At 42.8% G+C, this 9,994-nt stretch overlaps 1 protein-coding gene across 1 annotated transcript in view; it reads left to right on the top strand.

Annotated features, from left to right (window-relative positions):
- Positions 1-7,994: 7,994 nt before the first annotated feature.
- Positions 7,995-9,994, top strand: part of RAG1 (recombination activating gene 1) — an 11,376-nt gene continuing 9,376 nt past the window's right edge. Inside the window, exon 1 of the mRNA XM_012649576.1 lies at positions 7,995-8,098. The gene's annotated coding sequence lies outside the window, so the exon portion shown is untranslated. The remainder of the gene's footprint in view (positions 8,099-9,994) is intronic.

The following is a 9,994-nucleotide window of genomic DNA, read 5'->3' as shown; positions in this document are numbered from 1 at the left end:
GATTTATTTATTCAGTGACAACTTTAGTTCTCCATATTTTGTTATTGCAAGCAGGGCTTCAATGAATCATTTTGTGCATATATCATTTTGTTTGCATTAAAATATATCTGAATATTCTTGGGATGAATCAGCAGATATTCACTTTGTAGGTCAAATGGTGAGTACATAGGCTGCATTGTGTCCCCCCAAAATTCATATGTGGGGGCCTTAGCCTCCAATGGGACTGTATTTGGAGATGGGATCTTTAAAAGGTAATTAAGGTTAAATGAGGTCGTAAGAGTGGGCTTGAATCCAGTGGGACTGGTGTCCTTCTAAGAAGAGGAAGAAACACCAGGAAAGGGCATGCATAGAGAAAAGACCATGTGAGGACACAGCCAGAAGGTAAGTCAAAGAGAGAGGCCTCGCTGGAAACCAGTCCTGCTGACACCTTGATCTGGCACTTCCAGTCTCTAGAACTGTGAGAAAATAAATTTCTGTCGTTTAAGCCACCCATCCTGTGGTATTTTGTTATGGTAGCCCTAGTACCACAGTCCCCACACCCCAGGCTGCAGAGCTCAGTGCCCCCCGACCCCACCGGTCCACGGTGGAAAAATTGTCTTCCATGAAATTGGTTCTGGTGCCAAAAAGGTTGGGGACTGCAGCCCTAGAAGATGAACACAATGCGTAAGTAATTTTAACAGTTATTGCCAAATTGCTATCCATACTGTTGTGTACTTTTTCCAGCCTCTGTTCTTCTACTGATGGACATTTAGATTATTTTCAACTGTTTGTAACAAACAGTGCTAAAATGAACATTATAGACTTTTTATTTATTTTTTCTTTCTTTTTTTTTTTTTTAATTCAGTCCCCGTAGGGACCATCCAAAATTGCCAAGACCGACTATATTGCAAGTCGTCATGGCGGGGAATTGGGATAAGTTTTCAATTAGCAATAATCGCGCCTCAGATAAACCTCATTGGCTACTATATTGCCACTGCAAAGCTTACACTTTTAAAAAATAAGTGTTTTGGCTTTCCAATTAATAGTTGTGCATCTGATCAAAAGATGACCAGATACTTGCTATAATCAAAAATCCAGATATGACCTACCTTAGTCATTAAGAACGAGGCCCAGTGAGTATCCTCAAACTTGACCTCTTTCCCTTCCTCCTTGGGTGGGTGAATAATATGAGTGCCCATGATGAGAAACTTGATCCCCACTGTATTAGTTAGGCTCAGCTGCCATAACAAAATACCATAAACTGGTTGGCTTAAACAACAGAAATGTATTTTCTCACAGTCTGGAAGCTCAAATTACAAGATCAAGGTGTTGGCAGGTTTGGTTTCTCCTGAGGTTTTTCTTCTTGGCTTGCAGACGGCTGCCTTCTCCCTGTGTCTTTACATGGTCATTTCTTTGAACACACACGTCCCGGTTTCTCTCTCTGTGTCCAAGTTTCCTTTTCTTATAAGGACACCAGTAAGATTGGATTAGGACCCATGGTAATGACTTCATTTTAACTGAATCATCCTTTTAAAGGCTCGTGATGGTTAATTTTATGTGTCAACTTGACTGGGCTAAGGGGTTCCCATATAGTGGGTAAAACATTATTTCTGGGTGTGTCTGCGAGGGTGTTTCTGCAAGAGGTTAGTGTTTGAATCAGTATACTGAGTAAAGAAGATTGCCTTCATCAGTGTGGTTGGGTATCATCCAATGTGTTTAGGGCCTGAATAGAACAAAAAAGTGGAGGAAGGGCTAATTTTCTCTCTCTGTTTGAGATGGGACATCATGTTCTCCTGTCCTCAGGCTTCAGTGCTCCTGGTTCTCAGGACTTTGAGGTTTGGACTGAATTATATCACTGGCTTTCCTACCACTGGCTTTTCTGGGGGGACTTCTCAGCCCCCATAATTGTATAAGCCAAATCTCATAATCAATCTCTCTCTCTCTCTCATAGTTCTGTTTCTCTAGAATCCTAATACAAGCTCTTATCTCCAGATACAGTCACATTCCAAGGTATTGGGGTTTAGGACTTCAACATACGAATTTTGGAGGGAAACACTTCAGCCTGTAACACTCACATTCAGGTCAATAGGCTTAAACCATAAATTATTTTAACACTACTATATTGTTATTGACTATTGCTAAGGGGAAATACTTTTGTTGGTGAAGGGGAATGATGAGTCCGGGTGGCCAAAAGGCCACTGCACCTGAAGTTGACTCCTGGTATCTTACACTTAATGTCTACATGTGTAACAGTCATGGCCAGTGGGCAGCAGAGAAGTTACAAAGAGGCTTAGGAGGCCTGAGCATTATTCATGATGTCTTGTCAGATTGCTGAGATCATTTTTTTTTTTTTGGTGACACATGCTAATTAAAAACAATCATAGGTTTTTGTTATATTGGTGATTAATTTTTTTTGGGGGGTTGGGTATTGGAGCGATTGGAAAGATTGAGGGAGGCCTGAGCAGAATGAAGGTAAATCCTTTTCAATATCAGGATAAAGAACTACAAATCTCAACTACAGCTCAACTCAACCAGTCTCCTCTTATTTGTCAAAAAGCAAAGTTACTTTTTGAAATTGTCATATAGACTCAGTAGAATCCAGATGTGTCATTATAACAACTTACATAATGAAATAAATAAAATATGGCTACTAGTAGCCATCCCCAGATGTGAAAATAAAGATATAGGCTTTTCTCCTTTCTATAATGATAGTGGGAAAGTGGGATTTATATGCATTTGGAATTGTAATCTTTGTGTGGGAGGCATGTTCCAGGAAAAATTTATAACAAGATAAACATTTAAATTACACAGTAAATCATAAAGTATTTTTTGAGAAACATGTTACAGACCATTCGATAGCAGATTTTTGTACAAGAATAACCAGAAATTGATTCTATTAATACTTTTCCATCTCTCTTCATAACCATTATTCATAAGTCGAAAGAAAATATAGTTTGCAATTAAAATTTATTAAAAACTTAGCAATTGTTCTCCTATATAAAATAAAGCTCATACCTGCAATCCCAAGCATTTCGGGAGGCTGAAGCAGGAAGACTGCTTGAGGCGAGGAGTTCGTCTATTAAATAAAAAAATAAAAAATAAAAATAACTAGAAAAGGTGATTTAAAAATAAATAAATAAAATAAAGCCACATAGTAACTATAGATAGAAACACTGTTCGACTTAATTACAGTTAAAGCCCCCTTTCTCACTCTCCAAAACTCACTGTGAAATTTTGGGAGCCCCCAATTTATAGAGCTTGGGCAGTTGCCGGTTTGGCTTTTTGTAAAGACATCTGTTGCTATTTGCAATTTGGCATTCAGGTTATTATGTTTACTCTAGCTGGAGAAAGCTTGTTCCAGAAACCTGAATACCAGCCCTGAGAAATTTAGATCAAATTCCTCCTACATCGATGTCTTAACTCATTCAAAGATCCTATGCAAGCAAATAGGATAAAGAGGCCTAGAAATGCCTTTCTATCGTTGCGTTTGGAAATGGAACAGACGTCTTCGAATTAGAAAGGATGTCTAGCAGTCCCATACTTGTACTCGCCGTCACTTCTCAGTTCTCCAAACTCCCTCATGAAGACATGGCCCTCATGTCTTCACTTGTTTGTGGAATAAGGAGGAGGCATTTATCACACATCTTCTGGGGCCAGTCAGGGTTAGCAAAGCAATGAGAACGGAGTTGGTCCCTTGGCTGTAATGGGAGACTGGAGTTAACAGGTGAGAGGTCTCATGCAAGTTACTTTGACCTTTAAGCTTTTGGCTCTGTTTCCTAGTGTGTGGAAATCAGGGGGCATGGTGGAGGGGATGGGAAGGGAGGATAGAGACTGTGATAAGGGGAAGAGAGAAGAGAAGAACAGCAAACATATGATTCCTCCTTAACCAGTTCGTGGATTCAATAACCTCCGGAGACTTTTTCTGATGGTTTTCCTGACAGCTCCAGGATATAGACTTTTTTGCCCACACGGTGGCGCTAGCTGCTTAGGAAAGGGCCTAGCTCCTCAGCCCCCTGCGGCACTACTGAAAGCGCAGGGAGTGAGCTGCGGCTGACGTTCAGAGCAATTAATAATGCATTAGAAAATTTCCTAACAGGGATAATCCACATTGAGTTAATTAGAAAGCAATTTTAAGACTAGGAAAGTAGGGGAGAAATGAGCAGGCGGAGACGCTGTGTCTCCACCGCCAGTGCAGGGTGGCCGGTTTGCCCGATCACCGGAGGCTCTGTTCTAGCTGTGACCCGCTAAGGTTCCGCTCCATTGCCAACCTGAGTTTCTTTCCAGGCTAAGAGAGGCGAGATGGCATGGGGGTGAGAGGGGGAGGGTTGTCCCCTTTTCAGCGTAGTGGAAAGAATATTGTCCTGGGACCGGGGACACTGGGTTGGTGGTGCTGTTTCTGCTCATTCCCTTCTGTGACATTGAACAGGACACTTTGCCCTTAGGGACTGTTTCTCACCTATAAAATATGTCCATTGGGCCAGAGAACCTCTGTGTTCCGGTTCTGACTCTAGCTTTCGATCTGGCGATGTTAGAAGACGAGAGTTTTGCTTGTTGGAGATGCATAGATACGTGCTTATGCATGTAATCACAATGTCGGTAAACAGCATCTGCTGGGTTATGATAAGAGTGCCAAATGCGGTGTTCACGCGCTCAGACCGCCGCTGCAGGAGAAGATTTTGATGGATATCAGCAACGGGAGCTCCTTGCAGTCTGGGGAGAAATTGAATTTGAAAAGGTCTCTTAAAAAGGCCTTTGGGGGGCTAACAGGAATAGGCGCAGGCAACCTGCCAGGGAGGGTTTGGGGCTTGGATGGAGAGGCAGGTGAGAGGAAGGATGGCAGAGAGCACATGCCTGGAGGAGCAGGGCCAGTGGAGGGCCTGTGAGCACTGCCAGGATTAACTACAGCTAGTGTCTCAGCCCGACGCGCTGTGCCCAAGGCTGGGGCCTGGCATCCGATTGTCCAGGCCGTAGTTCACTGTTTTCATCCTTTGCCCTCTGCAAAATTTGGTCAACACCTGTCAGCAGTGTTTAATTTTTTTTAATTTGCTTGGAACAACGAGGAATCCTAGGCAGCTCTGACTTTGCTCTTTTATGCTGGAAGTCAAAGTTTGTTCCAGTGGGGCTTGTCACCTGGAAAAGATTTGAACCATAGCGGATGGAATTTTAGTGTCCAGACAAAGGGACAAAGGTCCATCACTCAGCTTGGTTTTTCAGGTGATCCAATGGAGTCTCAGCTCTCAGCAGGAGACGAGTGACTTGATTCTAACATGGCTGGGAGAAAGAGGCCCCCAGGCGAGATGGTGGAGAACATGAAAATGTTGGTGCTCCTGCCTTTGAAGAGTCTGTTATATACAAATCCAGACTTTTTTTTTTTTTTTTTGAGACAGAGTCTCACTCTTTTGCCCAGGCTAGAGTGCCGTGGCATCATCCTAGCTCACAGCAACCTCAAACTCCTGGGCTCAAGCGATCCTTCTGCCTCAGCCTCCTGAGTAGCTGGGACTACAGGCATGCGCCACGATGCCCGGCTAATTTTTTCTATATATTTTTAGTTGTCCGATTAATTTCTTTCTATTTTTAGTAGAGACGGAGTCTCGCTCTTGCTCAGGCTGGTTTCGAATTCCTGAGCTCAAACAATCCGCCCGTCTCGGCCTCCCAGAGAGCTAGGATTATAGGCGTGAGCCACCGCCCAGCCCAAATCCGGACTTTTTATCAAACAAAACAATTAGAAAACTGTATCTTCATATGCATCCAATATTTTGTTTTGCCCTTTATTTGTAAATCTTGTGGGTTTTTTTCCTATTACTAAAAGTAATACGTGGCTGGTAAAAAGAATTAAGCAATACAGAAATCTATGGTAAATAGGGTAAAAAATGAGAAAGCTCTTCCATCATCTGGTCTGGCCCTTGTGCCCCCAGCCCCAGTGGCTTGGTGCCACGTTTTTTGATGAGTCTCTTTGATGAACTTACTTCCCGAAGAAAAATTGAAAAGGATTCTATTTACCAATTTTTGAGCCCAGAGAGATTTTGATTTGGAGATCATGAGTGACCAACCAGCTCTGTTTGCCTTGGAGTTTCAGTGCTAAACCCAGAAAGTGCGGGACAACCCAGCATGGTTGGTCACCTTAGCTTCTCTTAACTCCTAAGTGAGCCTGGTCAGCTGAAACCTGATGCTTGGAAGCTTGAACTTGCTGCTTTGTTCTAATTGGGTGAGATATTGTTTTCTCCTTTCCTTCAAGGTGAGGCATAGACCCTGGCCCTTCTTTTTCTTTCTGTGAGTCCAGTGGAGATGCAGAGTTTTGAGGAGTGGGAGGATGGGTGGGAAGGTCACCTTCCTCCATGTAAGTCACATTGTGACTCCTCTCTGCTTGGCTCCACTGTACGAGGATGGCATCAGGGCCACAAAGCCTGCTTCCTGATGGCCGGGCTAAACATGAACACCGTCTTCAGGAAATTCTCAGCTCTCACCTGTCCCTTCTCACAATGTCTCCTCAAATGTGACCCTCAGGCGAAGGCTCTATGCCCTTGGGCATAAACGCACTGGAGCTCCCAGAAGTCAAGGCCAATCTCTCTTCTCTTCCCATATTGCTGCAATGGTTTCTGCCCTGTCATTAGCTTAGTGAGCAGAAGCTGTATCCCCAGCACTGTTGTGTGACTGGGCAGGTCCAAGGGCAAAAGCATGGAGGTATAAGAAAAGTGTCTGATGAGGGCAACACAGAACAGGGAAATTCTTACACCTGCCTCCTTCATAGTGTTTGCTGAGAATCAAATGAGCAAGGCAATCCCTCACACATTAGCTGAACACAGAAGGACTCGGGGTAAAGCTAGTCTGAGAATTATAAAGGGAATTTGAAACAGAGACTGTGCTAGGTATAAACCTATTCATTCCTGAGTCATCCTCGGACTATCATTGCAAAGTGGCTTTCGTTATTCTCCTTTTACTGTACAGTGGAGTAATTAAGAACATGAGCTTTGGAATTCAACCCCACCTTCACTGCTTAGTGGCTGTGTGACCACAGGCAAGTTACCCCACCGCTCTGAACTCCTGCTGCTTCTCTTTAGAGATAACAACATCAAATGCATATGACTGTCGTGAGAATTAAATGATATGTAAAGCACTGAGAAGTCTGGCCAATTGCTTTCAATAGTGGGAACTAATCTTTTTTTTCATTATTTAAAACTTTTTTTACTAAAAAGTCTAGATTCGAGGGACTAATAATATCAATCCTAGGTTGTAGATGATAAGATTGAAGCTCATAAAGTTTAATTAATGAATCAAAGTCCTGAGCCGAGATTTAAATCCAGTTCTGTTGACTTCAAAACTCTAGTAATGTTTTTTTCCCTCAATATAAGAAAGGTTATAAAATTCTTTTATCTGTATTTATCATTTTAAGATATTGGAAAGTAAAAAAAGGAGGTGCTTGGATCCAGGCCCCTAAAGTAGCCAGGGAGGTGCACTTAAAACTCTAGTGATGTTTAAACTTAGTTACAAGGAACATCAACCTTCTCTGACCCAGATTTAACCCAGTAGAAGGGATCTGAGACTGGATACCATTTCAAAATAATAAAAAAATCTGAGTATTGTTACTATTTGGTAGCTTCTACAAAGAGGCAGGCACCGTTTCAAGCATTTCCCGGTAATCACTCTTATTATGTGACACCACTGACTTTTTGAGGTATACATTCCTACTATTTCCTTTTGACAGATGTGGAACTGAGGCACTGAACTACAGAACCCTGGCAGAAGCCAGAGCTTATATTGGCAAGATCATTGCTAACCTGATCATTCTTGGGGAGCAAACTGGCAGCCAGTGCTCCAGCACGCACCTGTGCATGGTTCTACACTCAGTCCCCACCCCCACCGCAGGGCTTCCTAAAGAGCCAGGTGCCAGCTGGAGCTGGGTGCTCCTGGCCTCCTGTGATTGGCCACCATCATCTGTGGTTAACTCTCCAGGGTGAGGGAGGCTGGGAAGGACAGTGGAGGCTGATAAATAGCACAGCTGTGTGCTCTGAGGGCCAAGAGAGCGAGGAGGGAGCAGAGAACCCCCTTGATCTTGATCTTGAGTAATAGCAACCGAGTTGCAGACATCCCAACACTGTGGCCAGGCAGCCTCCTGAGCAAGGTAACACTCATACTTTTCCTGCCTTGAGCCAAAATATTTATTACATTTTTACATTTCTAATTAGAAGTCCTTGGGCTTGTTTTCCTTGCGGTGATGAGGGGATGGAGTGAGGGAAGCGGACATCAGTTTGGTTTTTCTTTCTAGTTTGGTTTTTCTTTCTAATGTATGAAAATAGAATAGGTACAAGAGGCCAAGTTAGGGATGGTGAAGTTTCATAGAAAACGTGCAAGATATCTGAATTATTATGAATGAATGCCATTAGCAGAGGAAGGGTTTAAGGAATGCTTCTTGAATGAATGTGTAAACTAATCAGCTTAAGGAAGGGTGTGAGACTCTTGAAGAGAAATACTGTTAGTCCAGGCAAGAAAAATAATCAGGAACAAACAAATTCCAGCATGAGAGGAAATGTGTAGCTTCCCAGGTATTGCCAAGCATTGTCAGGCATTTCCTGAACGAGATTGGATTCAGTAGGAGATCCGTGTTTCTCAAGATGTCCGCCACATCAGGATCACTAGAATGTTTGTTAAAAAATACAATTTCTGGACTCCATTCCAGGCAAACAACCAGACTCTCTAGGAGTCTGCATTTTTTCTAAAACAAGCTCCCTAGTGATTCTGCTTCATATTAATTTGGGGAATTGCCATGGTAGAGACCCTGCTTTGAGGTTATATTCTTGAGTCAGGATTCCTGAGCAGGGGTTGTGAGAGTCCACTTCTCTTTCCGAAGTGGTTTGTGCGAGAGGTTGTCTGGGGGAAGGGCAAGAATCTTAGGGTTATTTTGTGGATGCTGAGACTTATAAAAAGGCTTTTGATAATGTCAGGTTTTTGATGCATGGTGTTTGGCAAATAATAGGCAATGGTATTTGTGGAGTGAATGGACAAATGAGTGGGACAGGTGTGATAATGAGAAGTCACACCTGGGCATATAGTCATCACTTGGAAATTGTGTACAGATCAGGCGAAAGATGTCAGGAGGGAAGATTGTGGGCCAACTGCTGCGGTGTGTGGTGTGTGTGTGTGTTTGTGTGTGTCTACGCACGTGTAGGGTGGGTGTCTGGGGTGGAAGAGCGAGCGTGGAGCTGCTGCTGGGACCCAGCCTTGTGAAGTAACCTATGACATCACTTACCAGAAACGAGAGCTCCTGCCCCGCCTGACCGCCCCAGACTAGTTTGTCAGAATTAATTCCTGCCCTGTGGGGGAGGCACCCCTGCAGCTGTGATTTCAGATGGTGGCAGTGCTGAGATGGCAGGGCCCGGGGCGATGGGGCTGAGCCAGCATCAGCTCCTCAGCCTTTCCGGTGCTGAGACTGGTCTACTGCTAAGACCTTTTGTTAGAAGAGAGGAGATCAAGCATTTGCAAGATTTCTGAGTGTCAAAAAATGACTACAAGATAACTCTTTCATAATCCCAACTTCATGCTGTCTGCAGGTCCATATTTTAGTCTCCTTTCTACATGTTTGTCAGAAAACAAAGATACGCTAAGGATGGTGGTCAGATTTGAGGCTGAGCTGGGTCTTTAAACTTTTCCTGGGTAAATTTAGAAAGAGATGTGAAAAAATGACTATGAGTACATATAAATCTATTTTTTAAAATAGTTTTATCCAAAATAAATTGATCACAAAATTTTAAAAAATACATGTTTTTTTTTTGTGAAAAATTCAAATGATACAAAGTGAGTAAAAATGAAAACTGAAAGAGGCTTTCTTACTGGAGATTAAACACTGTTAAGATTTTAGTGCATATCCTTTCAGAATTCTGCACTTCCATGCATACACAATAGGAGCACGTATGCATAAGTGGGGTCCTGTCATACTTGCTACTATTTTTTTTTTTTTTTTTTTTTGAAAAAAAATCTCTAGGGGTTTTTAAACTTAGTTACAAGGAACATCAACCTTCTC

The sequence above is a fragment of the Propithecus coquereli genome, unplaced genomic scaffold (assembly GCF_000956105.1).
Source record: "Propithecus coquereli isolate 6110/MARCELLA unplaced genomic scaffold, Pcoq_1.0 Scaffold30, whole genome shotgun sequence".
Classification (NCBI taxonomy): Eukaryota; Metazoa; Chordata; class Mammalia; order Primates; family Indriidae; genus Propithecus; species Propithecus coquereli.
The sequence above is the reverse complement of the archived record's forward strand: the minus strand, read 5'-3'. Positions and strand labels throughout refer to the sequence as shown.